Source organism: Primulina tabacum, unplaced genomic scaffold (genome assembly GCF_025594145.1).
Source record: "Primulina tabacum isolate GXHZ01 unplaced genomic scaffold, ASM2559414v2 Contig919, whole genome shotgun sequence".
Taxonomy (NCBI): Eukaryota; Viridiplantae; Streptophyta; class Magnoliopsida; order Lamiales; family Gesneriaceae; genus Primulina; species Primulina tabacum.
Window position 1 is genome coordinate 13863 of NW_027459984.1, and position 27019 is coordinate 40881.

Here is a 27019-nt window from a genome sequence, read left to right on the forward strand (position 1 = left end):
GCTCGGGCACTGCCGGATTTTGACAAAATTGTAGCCTAATTTGATTGTAAACGGGCAAATGAACGAGACTCGTTACTCCGCAATGAGCTGGTGAGATTTTAGCCGAATTCCTTCTCCAAGACCCTCTAATTTGCGATTTTACGCTTCTGTTAAGCTTCCGTTTCCTCGAAAAATCCTTTTAGGAAGTCCGAAATTCGATTCCGGTTCTATTTTATAGTATCCCAGGCATAATAATAGCTTTACATTCGCTATTTTCTTCTTCTTATTTTTCTTTTCTATTTCCTGGGAACATTTAGCGATTTTTTTTGTCGTGAGCCGGTTTTGTGCGAAAGGGTATGACGCAGATTATACCAGAGACGGTTAACTCATTAAAAACAATTATTTCGATAGTTTTAGCTATAATTTACGTAAACGGTCGAGACACGAGGACTTCACAGTGAGGTCACCCATCCTAGCTCTGCCATCGCGCCAGAACGCTTAACTTCATGGTTCTGATTGGGCGAGAGCAGTGCCGCGTGTTGTCCATCGCCGCCCGCTCCACAAGTACTCTAGGGATATAAGAATAAACATCCCACTCAATGTCGGGTGCGATCATACCAGCACTAATGCACCGGATCCCATCAGAACTCCGAAGTTAAGCGTGCTTGGGCGAGAGCAGTACTAGGATGGGTGACCCCCTTGGAAGTCCTCGTGTTGCACCCCTTTTCGTGTTTTTCTATTTTTGATTACTTGTTGACAGACGATTTTCGGCTCAAATCATCTGAATATCGATCGGGACCAGATAAGACATGTGAAATCAACGTAGCTCGGGCACTGCCGGATTTGGACAAAATTGTAGGCTAATTTGATTGTAAACGGGCAAATGAACGAGACTGATTACTCCGCAATGAGCTGGCGAGATTTTAGCCGAATTCCTTCTCTAAGACCCTCTAATTTGCGATTTTCCGCTTCTGTTAAGCTTTCGTTTTACTCGAGAAATCCGTTTAGGAAGTCCAAAATTCGATTCCGGTTCCATTTTATCGTATCCCAGGCATAATAATAGCTTTACATTCGTTATTTTCTTCTTCTTATTTTCTTTTTCAATTTTCTGGGAAGATTTAGCGATTTTTGTTGTCGTGAGCCGGTTCTGTACGGAAGGGTATGACGCAGATTACTCCGGAGATGGTTAACTTATTAAAAACAATTATTTCAACAGTTTTAGCTATAATTTACGTAAACGGTCGCGACACGAGAACTTTCCAGGGATGTCACCCATCCTAGCTCTGGCATCGCGCCAGAACGCTTAACTTCTTGGTTCTTATTGGGCGAGAGCAGTGCCGCGTGTAACGTCTCGAAAATCGAAAAGTCCACGTAAACTACATGCATGCAAATTATTAAATTCTTCGGTATTTCATTAAATTCTTTTAAAGCATAAAATGTATTTTTATTTTATTAAATTGTGTTTAATTATTTTTATGCATTTTATGCATAATTCATGCATGGTAGAATTTATTCCATACATTTTATAAGTTCATGCATTAAGGTTTTTAAGTTGCATTTCGCTCTTGAACGAGGATCAGAGACCGGAGAATTTTCAAGAAAATTATTTTTATTACACGATTAAGTTCTATTAATTAATACAAGATGTTTTAAAGGTGTTTTTCAAGAATTGAGATTTATTTGGTATTTTTATCTGCAGAATTTTATTTTTACCCGGTAAGCAAATTTTATCGAATCAGGGGACTTTTTGAGGGTTCGGTTAATATTTTCAAAAAATTTTCATCACGAAATATTTTTCGGGAGTGTGTTTGGACTTAATGAGACTACTTTTATGCTTGTTGGGCTTAAAATTCTTTTTAAATCTTTAATTAGAAACTTATGGCCTATTATATTTTAATTAACTACATAATAAATCCCTATGGACCCACTACACCTAACATTACCCTCCCCAATCATCCGACACCCTCACTCCCATCTCAACATTTTCATAGAAATCCCAGCAGCTGAAAGCATGGCCATTTCCATTCAAGGCGTAAGAAAATTCTCCGACTTGATTTCCGACGCTCGTTCTTCGGTTTTCTTGCGAAATATTTTCACCAGGCACGCTTTATATCATTCTTCTGCATCATACACGTTTTATATACTGAGTTTGGTGTTCATGCATGAAAAGTTTCGATCCAAGCTTGTCTATGGAAGATCTTTGATTTTCTTGTGTTTATTGCATTCTTTTTGTTTCAAGTCTCACATTTTCTTGAATTGTGCAAGGAGGCTGCCGTTTTGTTGATGCTAAGGGACCGTTTAGAGCAGGTTATTGGAGTCATGAGGCTTGTGTAAGGTTCGGTAGGTTTGGAGTGAAGGCCGAGATGTGTAGCGGCTTGGGGTTTCTCGTTTTCTTTGTCTAGATCGGTGGGTAGGTGAAGTCTGGTGGTGCAAGGGCGACTCTAGACCTTGAACAATCTCTGGTGGGTCTGAATCATGGTCTGGAAATGCGCGAACGCTGCTGGTCTTGTCCTAGAAGCCGCAAGGAAAGAGTTGGACGAGTTGGGTTCGATTGGTGTTGTGGGGAGTGTAGCGATAGGGTGATCTACGCCTGATTCATGAGGCTGATGGCGTGGGTGCAGTAGGTTCAGGGGAGCCCTATGGTGGTCTAGGAAAGGCTGAGACGTGCCTGGTTCCATCGGTGTTGGGCTAAGACGCGAGAATAGGGAGGTAGTGTAGTAGGGTAGGCGAAAGGGGAAGAGGCTGATTTCCAGCATCTTGTAAGGCCTGATCGAATGGTTTAAGCGACGGGTCTGGATGTTTATAAGGCCTTTTAAGTGTTTATTAGGTGTGGTAAAAAGTTAAGAAAAATATGGTTAAGTTTCGAGTCGATTCGGGTTAAAACCGAGACACCGGTCCAAGTTTTAAAACAATTCGGTTAAGTTATAAAATGGGCTCGATTTTACGTCTAGGGATGCTTTTAAATATGTTTTGGGATATTTTAAGGAATTTGGTAAGCTTCGGATCAAAATAATGAGTTTTGGATTTATCCGGGATTTAATCGCAACACGAAACGTTAATTACAGAATTAATTGAAACACTAGATTTAAGCTTTATTAAATTATGAAAAATTATATTTAAGGTCAAATAATTATAAGAAGTCTAGTTTTTAATTTGAGAATTTTATGCTAAGGTTTGGTTTAATTCGGGATTAAAGTGCGTTAATATGTTATGTTTAAAAATTAATTTAAAATTCATCGATTTAAGCCAAATAAAAATATGGGAAAATTTTTGTAGGCTTAAATAATTATTTGGGACATGTTAGAGTCAATGATATTAAGAAAATGTCAAAAACGTGAAATTTTACGTCTAAGGGCAAAATGGTAATTTTTGGGTTTCCAGGGGCAAAATGGTCATTTTGCACCCGGGGTTAGATGTTGGTCCTGGCAACGCCATGAGCACAAATTTACTATATTTTAAAGTTTTATGCATCATGATCACGATTTTTAAGAATTTATGAAAATATACGTTGCATGCTTGGTTTAAAGGAAAAATTACGTATATGCATGTTTTTATTAAGTGGTGAATATGATGATGTTTTTGAAGGATGGGAGTTGGTTGTGACTGACGATGTATATGTATACGATGATAGGATTGGAGATATCGTGAGGGAAAAGGCCCTAGAGGGAGCCCGTTTACGGGAGAAGGCCCCAGAGGGAGACCGACGATCGTATTTCCATTGACATGATATGAGATATGATGAGCTGAGGCCAAGGCTCAGTGGACGGGTAATGCTGTCGCTGATGTCCCCGCCGCCGGGTACCACGGTTTTATAGATGGATCCATCGATAGAGCTGATACGATAGAGCTGATACGAAAGTCACAACTAATGAACTGAATTCAATTAAAAAGAAAATGTTTAAGTTTATGATGACATGATTTAATACGATATGATTTGATACGACATGTTTATATTCATGTTTTAAAGTTTATGAAAGGTATGTTGGCATTATGATTTTACAATACACGTTTATGTTATGCTTTTAAGTTCATGAAAGATATGTTGAGTATGATATTTTTCACTGGTGTGTGCTATGTATATGTACTTGTTATTTCTGGTATAGGTGTGTTGATTCTTTAGACTCACTAGGCGTGTGTGATGCAGGTGAGCTAAATGTTGAGGAAACTATAGGTGCCGAACTCTAAGTAGGCAGACCTGGTGCGATGACACGACCCGAGGACCACATATTTTCCGCATTACGATTTATGAGATTGAGAGGAAATGAATATTTTCACACGTTGATGATTTTAAGATTTTTATTAGTTTATGTTTTCGTATGATTGTAGATGAGTTTGGTTATTTTTTTACCGTCAAATTATTACGATTATTTTAAATGTTATTTCGAAAATGCGAGCTTTTATTTAAAAAAAATGTCCAGTAGAATTTTAAAAATGAGTGAGACGTTACAGTTGGTATCAGAGCAAGGGCCATGTATAGGGTTGTGCCACCTCCAGTTTCTGCAGCTCAGTCTTCAAGCCTCAAGTCTGTAAGCTTTTATGATTTCAATGTTTTAAATGTTTTACTCATATCACCTGCATGTTAACATGATTTACGCTTTATGATGATTTACGGTATATGTTTAACTGCTTTTATGATTTAAGGATTTACTGTTTTAAAAACTAGATTAAATTGCATGTTGGTTACGTTTGGAATTGGACGTGTCTAAGAATTCGAATATTGGTCTTTAGGAGAAGTGGATAATGATTTGATTATATCGATTTTTAGGTTAGAAGTACTGATGTTCTACTCTTTGGGGTAATAAGTTAATCTTGAAAGTTATGAATGCTTTTGGAACTTGTAGAATTTCTAAGAAATTATTGATAGTTCGTGGTTGCTAGTTGAATTAATTTTTGATGAATCCATACAAGGATTAATGATTCGAAAACTACGACGATTTTTGGAAGTATAAAAACGTAGAATTTATTTAGGATGCATGCTCTACCTAATGGGACCTAAGGATTTAATTGAATTGATTGAGAATTTAAAGGACCTAATTGTAATAACCAATAATTGAGGACCTAAGTGCAACAATAAAATTCTAAGGGACTATTTCGAATTTACCAAACTTTGGGATTAAATTTTTAGTTTTGAGAATTTTAAGGTTTAATGAGTCCAAGTCGAAAATTTTATGGAAAAAATGCAAATTTCGAGGAGTTATAAGGCCAAAATTGTAATCTTTGACAATTTTAAGGACCAAATTGTAAATTTTGAAATTTTGAGGATTAAAATTCGAACTTTTGAGGAACACTTGGGTAAAATCAGTAATTTTCGAGGTTATGAGAATTGATATTGGGTCTAATAAAGTTAAGATTATTGAATTTTATGTTACGAGAAACCTATAAAATAGGATTAGGAACGCCAAGAACTTACGGGTAATTTTTGGATTCTCGAGATTAAGGACAAATTCGGATAATATTCGAGGAAAGTAAGAACTAATTTTGAAATTTTTAAGAAATTTAGGGATTTGTTTAGCAGTAAGTGAGAATTGAATGGTTTAAATGATAAGACTTTTCGGTGATTTGAGCTTGAAGAGATAATTAGAACTTGATTATAATCTGGCTTATAATATAATAAGGAATGACAATCAAGGGCATTGTAGGATGATTCAATATTGGGCTTGAAAATCTAAATGTTAATGGAATAAGACAATGGAAAAAAATTAAGAATTTAGAGTGATAACAATTTAAGGTAAAGTGATCATTTAGTCAAGTTACAAGATTAGACATTAAGTTAACTTATTTTTGGGGACATAAGGTTTGATGTAGCATAGGTTTTAATCATGATCTTAAGAGTTAAAATTATATCTTTGTTGGAATTTAAATTTTGCTAGAAAGTTGGGTATGTTTGATGGTTAGGTTACTCGATAGATGCATGTAAGAATTGAGGTGGACACCTCGTCTTGAGGAATTTTTGGTAAGTTATTAAGAAACTTGAGAATAAGTGAATATGTGTGTTGGAATTATGTTATCTAATACTATTTGGGTCGCGTAAGCTTGAATTTTAAGTTTATGGAATACGTGTTCATAAGGAAATTTTGGGTGAAAAAATAATAATAATAATAAAAAAAGAATTAGTTGTGTTCAACATAAGTTATCAATTAATGAATATTAAGATTTTTATCGAGTGAGAAATCTAAAAAGCTTGATATGTGGATTCTAGAACTCTATGGAGTATAAGTGAAGTTGATTTATTAGAGTTAGTCTAATGCTCCCATGGGATGACTTAATAAGTTTTATACGCTAGTATGTATGAAGCATTGAGAATACGTAAGAATGCAACATTCATTTCAACGAGGAAAGTCCAAGGGCCTTAAGCCTCAACTAAATTGTAATTGGGAAGAAAATAGTTTAAGCATGTGATTGATGATAGAAGTGTTTTATTAATTAGGTAGAAGTTCGATAGTTTTATGGATTAACGCTACTCGAATTTAAAGATTTGCAACAATTTAATATTTGGGATGTACTTGTAAATAATTAAGTTACGTAAGTTTGGTGCTATAAGATAATGATTCGATTCAAGGATCTTAGGCGAATATCATTATGGGTTTGAGATAAGGTTTAACTTTTAAGTGTATCACCGAAGATATAAGTCGATCAGTAAAATCTTGGTGTTAAGATTTCTTAAGTTGCATAAATGATAATGTATAAGTTGATGAACATTACGTGTATAGTATAAGAAAAGTAAGACGCAATAAAATTCGAACTGCCATTTCTAATATTGGGAAGTTTGAGAAAGTCGGAATTTGAGGCATGAGTAGAATAGAACTAAGTCGCAATAAGTCGTTCTAGGTTGCAATTCGCAAATAAGGATTTCAATAGGCAAAATAATTAGGATTGAGGAGACATAAGTACATCCTAAGATTTATTATTTTATCAGAGTAGCGCAGCAGAAACGTGGAATATTGAGATTCTAAAATTAAGAGTCTAAACTTTGTGATTATCAAGGATAAGCGAATTTCGCGGACGAAATTCAATTTAAGGGGGGAAGATTGTAACGTCCCGAAAATCGGAAAGTCCACGTAAACCACATGCATGCAAATTATTAAATTCTTTGGTATTTCATTAAATTCTTTTAAAGCATAAAATGTATTTTTATTTTATTAAATTGTGTTTAATTATTTTTATGCATTTTATGCATAATTCATGCATGGTAGAATTTATTCCATACATTTTATAAGTTCATGCATTAAGGTTTTTAAGTTGCATTTCGCTCTCGAACGAGGATCAGAGACCGGAAAATTTTCAAGAAAATTATTTTTATTACACGATTAAGTTCTATTAATTAATATAAGATGTTTTAAAGGTATTTTTCAAGAATTGAGATTTATTTAGTATTTTTATCCGCAGAATTTTATTTTTACCCGGTAAGCAAATTTTATCGAATCGGGGGATTTTTTGAGGGTTCGGCTAATATTTTCAAAAACTTTACACCACGAAATATTTTTCGGGAGTGTGTTTGGACTTAATGAGACAACTTTTAAGCTTGTTGGGCTTAAAATCCTTTTTAAATCTTTAATTAACAACTTATGGCCTATTATATTTTAATTAACTACATAATAAATCCCTAAGGACCCACTACACCTAACATTACCCTCCCCAATCAACCGACACCCTCAATCCCATCTCAACATTTTCATAGAAATCCCAGCAGCTGAAAGCACGGCCATTTCCATTCAAGGCGTAAGAAAATTCTCCGACTTGATTCCCGACGCTCGTTCTTCGGTTTTCTTGCGAAATATTTTCACCAGGCACGCTTTATATCATTCTTCTGCATCATACACGTTTTATATACTGAGTTTGGTGTTCATTCACGAAAAGTTTCGATCCAAGCTTGTCTATGGAAGATCTTTGAATTTCTTGTGTTTATTGCATTCTTTTTGTTTCAAGTCTCACATTTTCTTGAATTGTGCAAGGAGGCTGTCGTTTTGTTGATGCTAAGGGACCGTTCAGAGCAGGTTAGTGGAGTCATGAGGCTGGTGTAAGGTTCGGTAGGTTTGGAGTGAAGGCCGAGATGTGTAGCGGCTTGGGGTTTCTTGTTTTCTTTGTCTAGATCGGTGGGTAGGTGAAGTCTGTGTTGGATCTCGGTTTTCTTCACGCCCAAACGCAGCGGAAGTTTTAAAATTTTAGTTTATTTTGACAATCAAAATAAGTTTTGCTTTGGACGCTCGTATGATTTTATCATAAACATTCATAGGGTGTTAAAAGTTATACCTTTTGTGAATAAATCACTGGACTCCAACTAATCCGGTATAAACGGATTAGCTCTTGTTGATTCCCTACGAACTTTCTTCGATCTCCTAATCCGGTCCACGACTGGAATATTTGTTCCTCTTCTAAATTGCACTAGAAATTTAGAAGAACTTTTGCGTAGAGATTGAAAACGAGAGACGGCTCAAACCTTTTTTTTTTCAAAAATGGCCAAAAATATTTTTGGAGGAATTTTTGATATTGCCATTCACGTGAATCACCAATTGGGAGACTTGGAGGCTAGGTCAATTTTTCCTCTTTTTTTCCCTAAAAACAATAGCCTTGACCTAAATTCCATAATTAACATTAATGGGCTTGATTAATTAATTGGGCTAGTCCAACTAGTTTAATCAATTAATCAAAGTCCATTAATAACTTTTAATTATTTAATATGTTGGACTTGTACTCCTACAAGCCCATTAAACATATTCCCATTATATTTAATTTAATATTTAATAAACTCAACTTTTAAGTTTAATAAATTAAATTAATTATAAATTCAACATTTGAATTTAATATTTAAATTATAAATTCAACTCCTTGAATTTATCACCTCCAAAATTTAATATTAAATAAACCCAACTTTTGAGTTTAATAAATTAAATTATCAAATTTTATAAATTCAACTCCTTGAATTTATTCTCTCCAAATTTCATAAATTCAACTTCTTGAATTTACTATATCATAAATTCAACTCCTTGAATTTACTATATTATAATATAAATTCAACTCCTTGATTTTATTCTCTCAATATTTTATATAAATTCAACTCCTTGAATTTATTATCTCATAATATAAATTCAACTCCTTGAATTTATTCTCTCAACGGGAACAAACGATCCAGTGCTTGTGTGACCCTCAATGGTTCAGGGATACAGCTAGCCGTGGGTTCACAACTCCTTGTGATTCAGGACATAATCCTTTATTCGGGCTTACCCTTAATTTGCCCCATTCTATGTATCAACAATTGATCATGAGAATGTCAGAACTCATTTCTGATTGCACCCATCGGATCATGGTAAGAGCGTCTAGTAGCATCACCCCATGACCCCCTAGGTATCACTGATAGTGCCTGCAAGAACCAGTAGATTATGATTAACGTACAGTACGGTCCCTTCATCTCATATATCCCAATCGAATCTGCAACCATTAGTTCATCGAGGGTTGCATAATAATTCGATAACTATGTGACAACTATAATAGTGGCATCGCGTGTACTATTGGAGAACTCCTTCTCCAACGTACATCTCATACTCTGGCCAGAGATTCCATGCACTATTATTACATCAGATCACATAGGATATCCACACCCGTAGATGAGCGGTGAATCCCCGACTACAATGCACTGGCTCCTATATGTGTCGCAACTGTACCCAACCTCGCCACCTGATGACTCTCCTGGAGCCGGTAAACGAGTCAAAGCACAGCCCTAGCATATAGAGCCTCAGTTTTGTCCCGGGTCGTAAGGACTAATGGTGTACAATCATAACCACGGACTTATCCTCTCGATGAATGATAACCACTTGGAAAGTCCGAGGGAGGGTTGTTCGGTATAATCATCATATGACTACCCATCTGCATGTTTGGACATCTCTATGCCCTTACCAAGAAACGCAGTACACAACATCACAGATGCTAGTCTCGAGCTCAAGCGGCCTTTATCCCTGTTTTAGGCGGCTGAATCGACTAGGAACGAATTTAGAATATGCAGTGTTTACAAATGAGTTTCAACATCGAATTACGATTCATTTGTATTAAAGCATAATCAAGGACTTTATCTATGCTGTTTGCATGGGTATATAGATAAAGTATAACAAGATCATAAAAAGTTAAATTAAAATAAAGATTGTTTATTACACTTGAGTCAATAAATTCCCTAGCCAACCGTTGGCTTGCAGGGCATCTACTCTAACAATCTCCCACTTGCCCTAGAGCCAACTACCCATAACTTTAATCCCATTGCTTCGCGATGCTTCTCAAACAATGGTCCTGGCAAGGGCTATGTAAGTGGATCAGCAACATTATCTGCAGAGGGGACTCTTTTCGACTGATATGTCTCATCTTCCCACAATCTCCCGTATGATGTGGAACTTCCTCAGTACATGTTTGGATCGCTGATGAGACCTTGGTTCCTTTGCTCGTGCAATGGCACCAGTGTTGTTCCAGTACAACGGGACTGGATCAACTCCATTAGGAATAACGCCCAACTCTTGGACAAAATTCCTCATCCAAACTACCTCTTTGGCTGAATCAGATGCAGCAATATATTCAGCTTCAATGGTGGAATCCGCAACGGTGTCTTACTTGGAACTTTTCCAAGAGACAGCCGCACCATTAAGCATGAATACAAAGCCAGAGGTCGATTTCGAATCATCTACGTCACATTGGAAGCTAGAATCAGTGTAGCCTTCCAATTTCAATTCTCCACCCCATAGACCATGAACAAGTTCTTAGTCCTTCTCAAGTACTTAAGAATATCTTTCACGGCCTTCCAATACATTGGACCAGGGTTTGCCTGATATCTGCTTGTAACACTCAGAGCGTAAGCAACATCAGGACGTGTCTATATCACACTATACATGTTACTACCAATGGCTGACGCATATGGAATTCGTGTCATCATCTCTATCTCTTCATCAGTTTTGGGACACATTGCCTTAGATAGAGTAATACCATGACACTATTGGTAAGTATCCTCTCTTGGACTCTTCCATAGAGAATCGTTTTATAATGGTATCGATATAGGTGGCTTGGGTGAGTCCGAGCATCCTATTTGATCTATCTCTATAGATTTGTATTCCCAATACGTAGGATGCTTCACCCATGTATTTCATGGAGAATTTACTGGATAACCATACTTTAGTTGATTGCAGTAATCCTACATCATTCCCAATGAGCATGATATCATCAACATAAAGTATTAGGAATGTCACTGCACTCCCACTAACTTTCTTGTACACACACGGTTCCTCAGGATTCTTAGCAAAACCAAACTCTTTGATAGTTCTATCAAATCTAAGGTTCCAACTCCTTGACTCCTGCTTGAGACCATATATTGATCTCTGAAGTTTTCATACCTTATGCTCACTTCCCACTGATGTGTATCCCTCAGGTTGAGACATATCAATCTCCTCTTTGATGTCTCCGTTGAGGAATGCAGTCTTTATATCCATTTGTCATATCTCATAGTCATACTATGCTGCTATGGCTAGTAGTATTCTAATGGACTTAAACATAGCAACTGGTGAAAAAGTTTCCTCATAGTCAACTCCTTGCCTTTGAGTATATCCTTTTGCAACCAGTCTTGCTTTGAAGGTCACTACCTTCCCATCCGCCCCAAGCTTTCTTTTGTAGATCCATTTGCATCCTATGGGAACGATTCCCTCAGGTGGATCCACTAATGTCCAGACTTGGTTTGAATACATAGAGTCCATTTCTGACTGCATGGCTTCAAGCCATTTGGTTGAATCAGTATCAGATATTGCTTCTTTGAAATTCATTGGATCACATCCAACACAATGCTCATCGTGGCTTTGTTCATGAAGAAGCGTATATCTTGCAGGAGGTCTAATAACCCTATCAGACCTTCTAGGAGCTTGTACTTCAACTACTGGTTCTTGGAAATGGGTTAAACTTCTACAGTTGAGGAGTATCTTGAATTTCTTCAAGTTCTATCATCTTGCCTTTTCTATCTAATAGAAATTCCTTTTCCAAAAAGGTGGCATTTCTTGAAACAAACACTTTTGCTTCATTGAGACGATAGAAATAATACCCAACAGAATTCTTTGGATATTCTACAAAGTAGAACAAAGTGGATCTACTATCCAGTTTGTCTCCCACTGTCTGCTTCACGTAAGCAGGACATCCCCATATTCTCTCGTAAGAATATTTGGGAGTTTTTCCCATCCATATCTCATATGGTGTTTTATCAACTGCTTTAGCGTAGACATTATTCAACAACATTGCCGCAGTTTCAAGCGCAAAGCCCCAAAACGATGTAGGCAATTCAGTGAATCCCATCATGGATCAAACCATGTCCAACAAGGTTCGCTTACGACGTTCAGAAACACCATTCAATTGTGGTGTTGCTGGTGGAGTCCACTGTGAGAGAATCCCATTCTCTTTTAGATAACCCAAAAATTCAGCATTTAAGTATTCTCCACCTCGATCAGATCGAAGTGCCTTAATACTTCTTTCCAGCTGATTTTCTACTTCAGATCTGAACTCTTTGAACTTTTCAAATGCTTCAGATTTGTGTTTCATCAAATAAACGTACCCATACCTCGAATGGTCATTAGTAAAGGTAATGAAGTAGGATTGCCCATATTTTGTGCTAACACTTAGCGGGCCACAAACGTCTGTGTGGATCAAATCCAGTAGACCATGTGCACGTTCCACGTTTCCATCGAATGGAGTCTTAGTCGTTTTTCCTTTTAGACAGAACTCACAAGTAAGTAGAGAATTTATGTTTGACAAGTCAAACATGCCTTCTCCCACTAGTTTGTGCATCCTTCTTTGGGAAATGTGACATAGTCTAGCATGCCATATTTGTGTGGGATTTGGATCATCTAATTTTCTTTTGTTTGTTGTGAAATCATGTTTACTTGGACATTCACTTATCATTTCCAGAACATTTCTGGCACATATAATTTCTTATGTCCGGACTTCTTGCAGTGAAATAAATATGTTCTGACTTATCGGGCTTTGTGGGACCTTTAAGTGTTCTTCGGAGTTTGCCTCTTATTGGGTTTGTTTTCCTTGTGAGGGGCGGAACATTTCTTTCCCTTACCTTGTGGGTCATTTTTCGTCCGACGAAAGGCCCATTATAAAAATAACAATTTTTTCTTATTTTATGGTGATCTCATAAGTCATAAGCATATTGACTAGCTCTTCAAGGCTATCAAAATATCTTATTAAACTTGAAGTTCACCATAACCCCGTCAAATGAGGAATAGAAAGATAACAAATTGATGTTATCAACTAACTCGTTAGGAATCACATATTCCAGGCCCACCACATTTTCAATAAGCCCAGTCATACGTACACCATGCTCATGGGCCAAAGCCCCATCTTGCATACGTGTGGTCATGAGCTCCTTGAAAATAATGTGTATCATTGTAGGAGTTTCATGCACCATGCAACTCTTGCATGTGTATTCGAATGTCAGCAGCATCCAACATTTCCTCAAACTGTCCCTACAGTTCATTTGACATAGAAGCGAGCTTGTTACACTTTAGCTTGCATACTATGGTCTTACCATCTTGCATGCTTTTTCAGTTCAACAGGACTGACATTAGTGTGTATGTTCATTTTCTCCAAATTCAGAACAATTTCCCAACCAGTCTTGAAAATTAGATTCGGTTAGCTTGTTAATAACAAAATTAGATTATGTGACGAAATCGAAAAATATACTGATATGGAAACAGAATAATAGTTGCTGATTATTTTAAAATAATTTTAAGATATAAAATATGGATTTTATTTTATAAATCCCCCTCCCACTATTTTGACATTTCCACCACCCTCTGATTAAAAAGGGAAATCGCATTTTCTTAGTGGGCACGTAGAGTCCAATTAGCCAATTATAATCCCGAATAATATCAGCCAATTATAATTTCTAAAAGGTAGAGTCCAATTGCGTCCCTATGCAACCTCCGTGTGTTTTGCCTCACGTTTAATAAGGACCCAATAATATGACGCCGTTTATTTTCACGTGTCAAACCAACCCATCAATATTGAATTGTAGTGGACGGTCGCCATGAGTTCCCCCAATAATATGAGCCGAAGTCATGGGAGTTCCACTCAATTCACATCATATGTCCGGTGGAAGTCACAGCTTTCCGGCGTACAGGCCTCCCCAATAATATGAGCCAGACACTGTCCGCGGGTAGCGATCAACATGCAACCACGGTTGATGGAAGGCAAGGAAAAATTAAACTCTTTTAATTTTTACTTTTTCGGTTTGATATAAATTTTGAATCTTATTCAAAATGAGGGATTTTAATTTCAAAAATTGTCTCATCATTTTAATTTAAAAATCGCGTGCAACGAGTTTGTATGTTTGCCGGATTCATGCAACTATATTTACTTAATAATATACATACATGCATACTACTATATATCGCATATATCATAATATGACATTCAACAATAAATAATGATGATCGATCGCCAACACTATTAGATCCATGTGAGCCATACATGGATCCAGGTCCAAACCTAGGTGAATGCAGGGATGCAAATGCAACTATTACAAGAGCTTCCAATATTTTACATGTCTTCATCTCGTTCATCGGGCTCACCATCTTCCAGTCTTGATCTCCCACTATTTCTAATAATTACATTTAAATAGCCATGGCACATAAGGGATACATCTCATGGGGTGGGAACGGGCCATAAACCAGGCCCACTTTAATAATATCAAATATTAACAAAATTAATAAAAACAGTAAAATATCCTAACATACACCTAATCAATTGGTCAAGGCTCTCGATCATCCTTCATGCATTTAATATCAAATATTAACATCAATTTAGTTAAACAATTTAATTAATTGATTAATCATATATCTAATAATTTTATCACTAACCACCACAATTATTAAAGAATTAATAAATTAAATAAACAAATTTATTTAATTTCCAATTAAATCAATAATAATTGATTTCTTGTAAAAACTCATTTTTAACATAAATAATTAAAATCATATTCTAATTATTTATTTTACAAGAAAATTATTAATTTTCAAAAATTAAAATTGAACCAATTTTCAAAAATTTCAATTTTACCCAAAAATTTGAAAAATCAGAAAATTGCACCCTAGGCCCAAACAATTCAAGCCCATTATCCAGAACGGTTCCCGAGACACTCCCGGGCAGCCGCCCGTGCTGCCCGCACGTTGTGCGGACGTTCCGCACGCCGCGCGCTTTGCGGACACTCCGCACAGCGTGCGCACAATCTGCGCGCGTTGGCTGCGCGTCTCTGCGCGCACGCTGCGCGCACCTGTGCGCGACCCTACGCGCACGGGCTGCCCGAACAGTTCCGGGCAGAAACGAATGATAACCACTTGGAAAGTCCGAGGGAGGGTTGTTCGGTATAATCATCATATGACTACCCATCTACATGTTTGGACATCTCTATGCCCTTACCAAGAAACGCAGTACACAACATCACAGATGCTAGTCTCGAGCTCAAGCGGCCTTTATCCCTGTTTTAGGCGGCTGAATCGACTAGGAACGAATTTAGAATATGCAGTGTTTACAAATGAGTTTTCAACATCGAATTACGATTCATTTGTATTAAAGCATAATCAAGGACTTTATCTATGCTGTTGCATGGGTATATAGATAAAGTATAACAAGACCATAAAAGTTAAATTAAAATAATGATTGTTTATTACACTTGAGTCAATAAATTCCCTAGCCAACCGTTGGCTTGCAGGGCATCTACTCTAACAGTCTGGTGGTGCAAGGGCGACTCTAGACCTTGAACAGACTCTGGTGGGTCTGAACCATGGTCTGGAAATGCACGAACGCTGCTGGTCTTGTCCTAGAAGCCGCAAGGGAAGATGTTGGACGAGTTGGGTTCGATTGGTGTGTGGGGAGTGTAGCGATATGGTGATCTACGCCTGATGCATGAGGCTGATGGCGTGGGTGCATAGGTTCAGGGGAGCCCTATGGTTGTCTAGGAAAGGCTGAGCCGTGCCTGGTTCCATCGGTGTTGGGCTAGGACGCGAGAATAGGGAGGTAGTGTAGTAGGGTAGGCGAAAGGGGAAGAGGCTGATTTCCAGCAGCTTGTAAGGCCTGATCGATGGTTTAAGCGATGGGTCTAGGATGTTTATAAGGCCTTTTAAGTGTTTGTTAGGTGTGGTAAAAAGTTGGGAAAAATAGGTTAAGTTTCGAGTCGATTCGGGTTAAAACCGGGACACCGGTCCAAGTTTTAAAACAATTCGGTTAAGTTATAAAATGGGCTCGAGTTTACGTCTAGGGATGCTTTTAAATATTTTTTGGGATATTTTAAGGAATTTGGTAAGCTTCGGATCAAAATAATGAGTTTTGGATTTATCCGGGATTTAATCGCAACACGAAACGTTAATTACAGAATTAATTGAAACGCTAGATTTAATCTTAATTAAATTATGAAAAATTATATTTAAGCTCAAATAATTATAAGAAGTCTAATTTTTTAATTTGGGAATTTTATGCTAAGGTTTGGCTTAATTCGTGATTAAAGCGCGTTAATATGTTATGTTTAAAGATTAATTTAAAATTCATCTATTTAAGCCAAATAAAAATATGGGAAAAATTTTGTAGGCTTAAATAATTATTTGGGACATGTTAGAGTCAATGGAATTAAGAAAATGTCAAAAACGTGAAATTTTACGTCTAGGGGCAAAATGGTAATTTTTGGGTTTGCGGGGGCAAAATGGTCATTTGCACCCGGGGTTAGATGTTGGTCCTGGCAGCGCCATGAGCACAAATTTACTATATTTTAAAAGTTTTATGCATCATGATCACGATTTTAAGATTTTATGAAAATATACGTTGCATTCTTGGTTTAAAGGAAAAATTACGTATATGCATGTTTTTATTAAGTGGTGAATATGATGATGTTTTGAATGATGGGAGTTGGTTGTGACTGACGATGTATATGTATACGATGATATGATTGGAGATATCGTGAGGGAAAAGGCCCCAGAGGGAGCCCGACGATCGTATTTCCATTGACATGATATGAGATATGATGAGCTGAGGCCAAGGCTCAGTGGAGGGTAATGCCGTCGCTGATGTCCCCGCCGCGCGGTACCACGGTTTTATAGATGGATCAATCGATAGAGCTGATACGAAAGTCACAACTAATGAACTGAATTCAATAAAAAGAAAATGTTTAAGTTTATATTGACATGAGATGACATGATTTAATATGATATGATTTGATACGACATGTTTATTCATGTTTTAAAGTTATGAAAGGTATGTTAGCATTATGATTTACAATACACGTTTATGTATGCTTTTAAGTTCATGAAAGATATGTTGAGTATGATATTTTTCACTGCTGTATGCTATGTATATGTACTTGTTATTCCTGGTATAGTGTGTTGATTCTTTAGACTCACAAGGCGTGTGTGATGCAGGTGAGCTAAATGTTGAGGAGACTATAGGTGCCGAACTCTGAGTAGGCAGACCTGGTGCGATGACACGACCCGAGGACCACATGTTTTTCGCATTACGATTTATGAGATTGAGAGAAATGATATTTTCACACGTTGATGATTTTAAGATTTTATTAGTTTATTTTCGAATTATATAGAGAGTTTGGTTATTTTTTTACTGTCAATTATTACGATTATTTTAAATATTATTTCGAGAAATGCGAGCTTTATTTAAAAAAAAAATGTCCAGTAGAATTTTAAAAATGAAGTGAGACGTTACAGTGCATGTTGCACCCCTTTTCGTGTTTTCTATTTTTGATTACTTGTTGAACTATTTTCGGCTCAAATCATCTGAATCTCGATCGGGACCAGAAAGACATGTGAAAACAACGTAGCTCGGACACTGCCGGATTCGACAAAATTGAAACCTAATTTGATTGTAAACGGGCAACGACGAACGAGACATTACTCCGCAATGAGCTGGCGAGTTTTAGCCGAATTCCTTCTATAAGACCTCTAATTTGCGATTTCCGCTTTTGTTTAAGCTTCCGTTTCCTCGAGAAATCCGCTTAGGAAGTCCGAAATTCGATTCCGGTTCCATTTTATCGTATCCTAGGCATAATAATAGCTTACATTCGCTATGCTTCTTCTTTTTTTTCTATTTTCTGGGAACATTTAGCGATTTTTGTTGTCTTGAGCAGGTTTCGTGCGGAAGGGTATGACGCATATTACTTCGGAGACGGTTAACTCGTTAAAAACAATTATTTCAACTGTTGTACCCATAATTTACGTAAACGGTCGTCACACGAGGACTTCCCAGGGAGGTCACCGATCCTAGCTCTGCCATCGCGCCAGAACGCTTAACTTCATGGTTCTGATTGGGCGAGAGCAGTGCCGCGTGTTGTCCATCGCCGCCTGCTCCACACGTACTCGAGGGATATAAGAATAAAAATCCCACTCAATGTCGGGTGCGATCATACCAGCACTAATGCACCGGATCCCATCAGAACTCCGAAGTTAAGCGTGCTTTGCCGAGAGCAGCACTAGGATGGGTGATCCCCTGGGAAGTCCTCGTGTTGTACCTTTTCGTGTTTTTCTATTTTTGATTACTTGTTGACAGACGATTTTCGGCTCAAATAATCTGAATCTCGATCAGGATTAGATAAGACATGTGAAATCAACGTAGCTCAAGCACTGCCGGATTTGGACAAAATTGTAGCCTAATTTGATTGTAAACGGGCAAACGAACGAGACTCATTACTCCACAAGAAGCTGGCGAGATTTTAGCCGAATTCCTTCTCTAAGACCCTCTAATTTGCGATTTTCCGCTTCTGTTATGCTTTCGTTTCCTCGAGAAATCCGGAAGTTCGAAATTCGATTTCAATTCCATTTTATCGTATCTCACGCAAATAATAGCTTTACATTCGCTATTTTCTTCTTCTTATTTTTTTTTCTCTTTTCTGGGAACATTTAGCAATTTTTTTGGTCGTGAGCCGGTTTTGTGCGGAATGGTATGACGCAAATTACTCCGGAGACGGTTAACTCATTAAAAAAAATTATTTCGATTGTTTTAGCCCTAAAACACGAGGGCTGCCAGGGAGGTCACCCATCCTCGCTCTGTCATCGCGCCAGAACGCTTAACTTCATGGTTCTGATTGGGCGAGAGCAGAGCCGGTGTTGTCCATCGCCGCCCGCTCCACGTACTCGAGGGATATAAGAATAAACATCCACTCAATGTTGGGTGTGATCATACCTGCACTTATGCACCGGATCCCATCAAAACTTCAAAGTTAAGCGTGCTTGGGCGAGAGCAGTACTAGGATGGGTGACCCCCTTGGAAGTCCTCGTGTTGCACACTTTTTGTGTTTTTTTCTATTTTGATTATTGTTGACAGACGATTTTCGGCTCAAAAGATCGGGATCAGATAAGACATGTGAAATCAACGTAGCTCGGGCACTGCCGGATTTGGACAAAATTGTAGGCTAATTTGATTGTAAACGGGCAAACGAACGAGACTCACTACTCCGCAAAGAGCTGGCGAGATTTTTGCCGAATTATTCTCTAAGACACTCTAATTTGCGATTTTCCGTTTCTGTTAAGCTTCTGTTTCCTCGAGAAATCCGTTTAGGAAGTCCGAAATTCGATTCCGGTTCCATTTTATCGTATCCAGGCATAATAATAGCTTTACATTCGCTATTTTCTTCTTATTTTCTTTTCTTTCTGGGAACATTTAGCGATTTTTGTTGTCGTGAGCGATTCTGTGCGGAAGGGTATGACGCAGATTACTCCGGAAACGGTTAACTCATTAAAAATAATTATTTCTGTTTTAGCTATAATTTATGTAAACGGTCGCGACACAACGACTTCCAAGGGAGGTCACCCATCCTAGCTCTGTCATCGTGCCAGATCGATTAACTTCATGGTTCTGATTGGGCGAGAGCAGTGCCGTGTGTTGTCCACCGCCACCCGCTCCACACGTACTCCAGGGATATAAGAATAAACATCCCACTCAATGTCGGGTGCGATCATACCAGCCCTAATGCACCGGATCCCATCAGAACTCCGAAGTTAAGCGTGCTTGGTCAAGAGCAGTACTAGGATGGGTGACCCCCTTGGAAGTCCTCGTGTTGCACCCATTTTCATGTTTTTCTATTTTTTATTACTTGTTGACAAACTATTTTCAGCTCAAATCATCTGAATCTTGATCGGGACCAGATAAGACATGTGAAAACAACGTAGCTCGGACACTGCCGGATTCTGACAAAATTGCAGGCAAATTTGATTGTAAACGGGCAAACGAACAAGACTCATTACTCCGCAATGAGCTGACGAGGTTTTAGCCGAATTCTTTCTCTAAGACACTCTAATTTGCGATTTTCCGCTTCTGTTAAACTTCTGTTTCCTCGAGAAATCCATTTAGGAAGTCCGAAATTCGATTCCGGTTCCATTTTATCGTATCCCAGGTATAATAATAGCTTTACATTCGCTATTTTCTTCTTCTTATTTTTTTTCTATTTCTGTGAACATTTAGCATTTTTGTTGTCGTAAGCCGGTTCGGTGCAGAAGGGTATGACGCAGATGACTCTGGAGACGGTTAACTCATAAAAAACATTATTTCGACTGTTTTAGCTATAATTATGTAAACGGTCGTGACACAAGGACTTCCAAGGGAGGTCACCATCCTAGCTCTGTCATCGCGCCAGAACGCTTAAATTCATGGTTCTGATTGGGCGAGAGCAGTGCCGCGTGTTGTCCATCGCCGCCAGCTCCACACGTACTCGAGGGATATAAGAATAAACATCCCACTCAATGTCGGGTGCGATCATACCAGCACTAATGCACCGGATCCCATTAGAACTTTGAAGTTAAGCTTGGGCGAGAGCAATACTTGGATGGGTGACCCCCTAGGAAGTTCTCGTGTTGCACCCCTTTTCGTGTTTTTCTATTTTTGATTACTTGTTGACAGACGATTTTCGGCTCAAATCATCTGAATCACGATCGGGACCAGATAAGACATGTGAAATCAACGTAGCTCGGGCACTGCCGGATTTGGAAAAAATTGAAGCCTAATTTGATTGTAAACGGGCAAATGAACGAGACTCATTACTTCGCAATGAGCTGGCGAGATTTTAGCCGAATTTCTTCTCTAAGACCCTCTTATTTGCGATTTTTCGCTTCTGTTAAGCTTCCGTTTCTTCGAGAAATATGCTTAGGAAGTCTGAAATTCGATTTCGGTTCCATTTTATCGTATCCCAGGCATAATAATAGCTTTACATTCGCTATTTTCTTCTTCTTATTTTCTTTTCTATTTTCTGGGAACATTTAGCGATTTTTTTTGTCTTGAGCATGTTTCGTGTGGAAGGATATGACGCATATTACTCCGAAAACGGTTAACTCGTTAAAAACAATTATTTCAACTGTTTTATCCATAATTTACGTAAACGGTCGTGACACGAGGACTTCCTAGTGAGGTCACCCATCCTAGCTCTGCCATCGCGCCAGAACGCTTGACTTCATGGTTCTGATTGGGCGAGAGCAGTGCCGCGTGTTGTCCATCGCCGCCTGCTCCACACGTGCTCGAGGGATATAAGAATAAAAATCACACTCAATGTCAAGTGCGATCATACCAGCACTAATGCACTGGATCCCATCAGAACTCCGAAGTTAAGCGTGCTTTGCTGAGAGCAGCACTAGGATGGGTGATCCCCTGGGAAGTCCTCGTGTTGCACTCCTTTTCGTGTTTTTCTATTTTTGATTACTTGTTGACAGACGATTTTCGGCTCAAATAATCTGAGTCTCGATCAGGATTAGATAAGACATGTGAAATCAACGTAGCTCGGACCCTGCCGGATTTGGACAAAATTGTAGCCTAATTTAATTGTAAACGGTCAAACGAATGAGACTCATTACTCCGCAATGAGCTGGCGAGATTTTAGCGAATTCCTTCTCTAAGACCCTTTAATTTGCGATTTTCCGCTTCTGTTAAGCTTCGTTTCCTCAAGAAATCCACTTAGGAAGTTCTAAATTCGATTCTGGTTCCATTTTATCGTATCCCAGGCATAATAATAGCTTCACATTCGCTATTTTCTTTTTCATATTTTTTTTTCTATTTTCTGGGAACATTTAGCGATTTTTGTTGTCGTGAGCCGGTTCTGTGCGGAAGGGTATGACGCATATTACTCCGGAGACGGTTAACTCATTAAAATAAATATTTGACTGTTTTATCCATACTTTACGTAAACAGTCACGGCACGAGGACTTCGAAGGGAGGTCACCCATTCCCGCTCTGCCATCGCGCCAGAACGCTTAACTCATGGTTCTTATTGGGCGAGAGCAGTGCCGTGTTGTCCATCGCCGCCGCTCCACGTACTCGAGGGATATAAGAATAAACATCCCACTCAATGTCGGGTGCGATCATACCGCACTTATGCACCGGATCCCAATCAGAACTCCGAAGTTAAGCGGTGCTTGGGCGAGAGTAGTACTAGGATGGGTGACCCCCTTGGAAGTCCAAGTGTGTTGCACCCCTTTTGTTTTTTCTTTTTTTGATTACTTGTGACAGACGATTTTCGGCTCAAATCATCGAATCTCGATCAGGACAGATAAGACATGTGAAATAAACGTAGCTCGGGCACTGCCGGATTTGGACACAAATTGTAGGCTAATTTCATTGTAACGGGGCAACGAACGAGACTAGTACTCCTCAATGAGCTGGCAAGATTTTAGCAGAATTATTTCTTTAAGACCCTCTAATTTACGATATTCCGCTTCTATTAAGCTTTTGTTTCCTCGAGAAATCCGTTTAGGAAGTCCGAAATTCGATTCTGGTTCCATTTTATCGTATCCCAGGCATAATAATAGCTTTACTTTCGCTATTTTCTTTTTCTTATATTTTTTTTTCTGGGAACATTTAGCGATTTTTGTTGTCGTGAGCCGGTTCTGTGCAGAAGGGTATGTCGCAGATTACTCCGGAGACGGTTAACTCAATAAAAACAATTATTTCGACTGTTTTATCCTAATTAACCTAAACGGTCGTTACACGAGTACTTCCCAGGGAGGTTACCCATCCTAGCTCTGCCATCGCGCCAGAACGCTTAACTTTATGGTTCTGATTGGGCGAGAGCAGTGCCGCGTTTGTCCATCGTCGCCTTCTCCACACGTACTCTTGGGATATAAGAATAAACAACCACTCAATGTCGGGTGCGATCATACCAGCACTAATGCACCGGATCCCATCAGAACTTCGAAGCTAAGCGTGCTTGGGCGAGAGCAGTACTAGGATGGGTGACCACCTGGGAATCCTCGTGTTGCACCCTTTTCGTGTTTTTCTATTTTGATACTTGTTGACAGACGATTTTCGGCTCAAATCATCTGAATCTCGATCGTGACCAGATAAGACATGTGAAATCAACGTAGCACGGGCACTGCGGATTTGGACAAAAATTGTAGGCTAATTTGATTTTAAACGGGGGAAAACGAACGAGACTCACTACTCCGCAATGAGTTAGCGAGATTTGCCGAATTCTTTTCTCTAAGACCCTCTAATTGCGATTTTTCCGCTTCTGTTTTCGAGAAATACTTTTGGGAAGTCCGAAAATTCGATTCTGGTTCCATTTTATCGTCCCAGGCATATAATAGCTTTACATTCGCTATTTTCTTCTTCTATTTTGGGAACATTTAGCGATTTTTTGGTGTCGTGAGCGGTTCTGTGCTGAAAGGTATGACGCAGATTACTCCGGAGATGGTTAATCATTAAAAACAATTATTTCGATTTTTATCCATAATTTACGTTAAAGGGTCGCGATACGAGGACTTCCCAGGGAGGTCACCCATCCTAGCTCTGCCATCGCGCCAGAACGCTTAACTTCATGGTTTTGATTGGGCGAGAGAGTGCCGCGTGTTGTCCATCGCCGCCGCTCCACACGTACTCGAGGGATATAAGAATAAACATCCCACTCAATGTCGGGTGCGATCATACCACATAATGCTCGGATCCCATCAGAACTCCGATGTTAAGCGTGCTTGGGCGAGAGCAGTACAACGATGGGTGACCCCCTTGGAAGTCCTCGTGTTGCACCCCTTTTCGTGTTTTTCAATTTTTGATTACTTGTTGACAGACTATTTTCCCCTCAAATCATCTGAATCTCGATCGGGATCAGATAAAACATGTGAAAACAACGTAGCTCGGACACTGCCGGATTTGGACAAAATTGTAGGCTAATTTGGTTGTAAACGGGCAAACGAACGAGACTCATTACTCCGGAATGAGCAGGCAAGATTTTAGCAGAATTCTTTCTCTAAGACACTCTAGTTTGCGATTTTCCGCTTCTGTTAAGCTTCCGTTTTTTCGAGAAATCCGTTTAGGAAGTCCGAAATTCGATTTCGGTTCCATTTTATAGTATCTCAGGCATAATAATAGCTTTACATTCGCTATTTTCTTTTTCTTATTTTTTTTCTATTTTCTGTGAACATTTAGCGATTTTTGTTGTCGTGAGCCGGTTCGGTGCAAAAGGGTATGACGCAGATGACTCCGGAGACGGTTAACTCATTAAAAACAATTATTTCGACTGTTTTAGCTATTATTATGTAAACAGTCGCGACACAAGGACTTCCAAGGGAGGTCACCCATCCTAGCTCTGTCATCGCACCAGAACGCTTAAATTCATGGTTCTGATTGGGCGAGAGCAGTGCCGCGTGTTGTCCATCACCGCCCGCTCCACGCGTACTTGAGGGATATAAGATAAACATCCCACTCAATGTCGAGTGCGATCATACCAGCACTAATGCACCGGATCCAGTCAGAACTACGAAGTTAAGCGTGCTTGGGCGAGACCAGTACTAGGATGGTGTGACCCCTTGGGAGTTGTGTTGCACCTCTTTTCTGTTTTTCTACTTGATTACTTTTTGACAGACGATTTTCGGCTCAAATCATCTGAATCTCTATCGTGACCAGATAAGACATGTGAAATCAACGTAGCTCGGGCACTGCCGGATTGGACAAAATTGTAGGCTAATTGATTGTAAACGGGCAAACGAACAAGACTCACTACTCCGCAATGAGCTGGCGAGATTTTTAGCCGAATTCTTTCTAAGACCCTCTAATTTGCGATTTTCCGCTTTAGTTAAGGTTCGTTCCTCGAGAAATCCTTAGGAAGTCCGAAATTCGATTCGGTTCCATTTATCGTATCCCAGGCATAAAAATAGCTTACATTCGCTATTTATTTTATAATTTTCTTTTCTATTTCTGTGAATATTAGCGATTTTTTTTTGTCTTGAGCAGGTTTCGTGCGGAGACGGTTAATTCGTTAAAAAAATTTTTCAACTGTTTTATACCATAATTACGTAAACGGTGTGACACGAGGACTTCCAGGGAGGTCACCATCCTAGCTCTGCCATCGCGCCAGAACGCTTAACTTCATGGTTGATTGGGCGAGAGCAGTGCCGCGTGTTGTCCATCGCCGCCCGTCCACACGTACTCGAGGGATATAAGAATAAACTACCACTCAATGTCAAGGTCTCGATCATACAAGCATTAATGCACGGATCCATCAGAACTCATCTAAGTTAAGCGGGCTTGGATGAGAGGAGTACTAGGATGGTGACCCCCTGGGAAGTCCTTGTGTTACACACCTTTCGTGTTTTTATTTTGATACTTGTTGACAGACGATTTTCGGCTCAATCATCTGAATCTTGATCGGGACCAGATAAGAAATGTGAAATCAATGTAGCGGACACTGCCGGATTTGGACAAAATTGTAGCCTAATTTGATTGTAAATGGTCAAACGAACGAGACTCATCCTCCGCAATGAGCTGGGCAAGATTTTAGCCGAATTCCTTCTCTAAGACCCTATAATTTGCGATTTTCCGCTGTTGTAAGCTACCTTCCTCAAGAAATCGCTTAGGAAGTTCTAAATTCAATTCGGTTCATTTATCATATCCCATGCATAATAATAGCTTTACATTCGCTATTTTTTTTTATATTTTTTTTTCTAATTTCTGGGAACATTTAGCGATTTTGTTTTGTGAGCCGGTTCTGTGCGGAAAGGTATGCGCATATTACTCCGGAGACGGTTAACTCATTAAAAAACAATTATTTGACTGTTTTATCCATAATTTACGTAAACGGTCGCGACACGAGAACTTCCAAGGGAGGTCACCCATCCTAGCTGCCATCGCGCCAGAACGCTTAACTTCATGGTTCTGATGGCGAGAGCAGTGCCGCGTGTTGTCAATCGCCGCCCGCGCACACGTACTCGAGGGATATAAGAATAAACATCCCACTCAATGTGGGGCGGGTGCGATCAACCAGCACTAATGCACCAAATCACATCAGAACTCGAAGTTAAACGTGGGCTTGGGCAGAGCAGTACTAGGATGGGTGACCCCCTTGGAAGTCCAAGTGTTGAACCCCTTTTCGTGTTTTCTGTTTTTGATTACTGTTGACAAACTATTTTGGCTCAAATCATCTGAATCACGATCGGGACAGATAAGACATGTGAAATAAACGTAGCTCGGGCACTGCCGGATTTGGACAAAATTGTAGGCTAATTGATTGTAAACGGGCAAACGAACGAGATCAGTACTCCGCAATGAGCTAAGAGATTTTAGCCGAATATTTCTCTAGACCCCTCTAAATTTGCGATTTTCTGCTTCTGTTAAGCTGTTTCCTCGAGAAATCCGTTTAGGATGTCCGAAATTCGATTCCGTTTCCATTTTATAGTATCTCAGGCATAATTATATCTTTACATTCGCAATTTTCTTATTTTCTTTTCTATTTTCTGGGAACCCCCTTGGAAGTCCAAGTGTTGAACACCTTTTTGTGTTTTTCTGTTTTTGATTACTTGTTGACAAACTATTTTTGGCTCAAATCATCTGAATCACGATCGGGACCAGATAAGACATGTGAAATAAACGTAGCTCGGGCACTGCCGGATTTGGACAAAATGTAGGCTAATTTGATTGTAAACGGGCAAACGAACGAGACTCAGTACTCCGCAATGAGCTAAAGAGATTTTAGCCGAATTATTCTCTAAGACCCTAAATTTGCGATTTTCTGCTTCTGTTAAGCTTCTGTTTCTCGAGAAATCCGTTTAGGATG

The 27019-nt window shown here is 38.9% G+C and overlaps 6 non-coding genes and 4 pseudogenes across 6 annotated transcripts; all 10 read left to right on the forward strand.

Annotated features, from left to right (window-relative positions):
• The first annotated feature begins 583 nt into the window (after positions 1-583).
• LOC142535269 (5S ribosomal RNA) lies at positions 584-702 on the forward strand. The gene has a single exon (XR_012817461.1). It is a non-coding gene; the product is annotated as a 5S ribosomal RNA (ribosomal RNA).
• Positions 703-18386: 17684 nt separating this feature from the next.
• On the forward strand, positions 18387-18505 carry LOC142535283 (5S ribosomal RNA). Its single transcript, XR_012817474.1, has one exon. It is a non-coding gene; the product is annotated as a 5S ribosomal RNA (ribosomal RNA).
• A 654-nt stretch (positions 18506-19159) lies between these two features.
• LOC142535280 (5S ribosomal RNA) lies at positions 19160-19278 on the forward strand. The gene has a single exon (XR_012817471.1). It is a non-coding gene; the product is annotated as a 5S ribosomal RNA (ribosomal RNA).
• A 659-nt stretch (positions 19279-19937) lies between these two features.
• LOC142535274 (5S ribosomal RNA) lies at positions 19938-20056 on the forward strand. Its single transcript, XR_012817466.1, has one exon. It is a non-coding gene; the product is annotated as a 5S ribosomal RNA (ribosomal RNA).
• A 678-nt stretch (positions 20057-20734) lies between these two features.
• LOC142535288 (5S ribosomal RNA) lies at positions 20735-20849 on the forward strand (annotated as a pseudogene).
• A 684-nt stretch (positions 20850-21533) lies between these two features.
• On the forward strand, positions 21534-21652 carry LOC142535284 (5S ribosomal RNA). Its single transcript, XR_012817475.1, has one exon. It is a non-coding gene; the product is annotated as a 5S ribosomal RNA (ribosomal RNA).
• Positions 21653-22326: 674 nt separating this feature from the next.
• On the forward strand, positions 22327-22448 carry LOC142535285 (5S ribosomal RNA; annotated as a pseudogene).
• Positions 22449-23118: 670 nt separating this feature from the next.
• On the forward strand, positions 23119-23236 carry LOC142535281 (5S ribosomal RNA). The gene has a single exon (XR_012817472.1). It is a non-coding gene; the product is annotated as a 5S ribosomal RNA (ribosomal RNA).
• A 648-nt stretch (positions 23237-23884) lies between these two features.
• On the forward strand, positions 23885-24000 carry LOC142535290 (5S ribosomal RNA; annotated as a pseudogene).
• Positions 24001-24681: 681 nt separating this feature from the next.
• On the forward strand, positions 24682-24797 carry LOC142535293 (5S ribosomal RNA; annotated as a pseudogene).
• The last annotated feature ends 2222 nt before the right edge of the window (positions 24798-27019 follow it).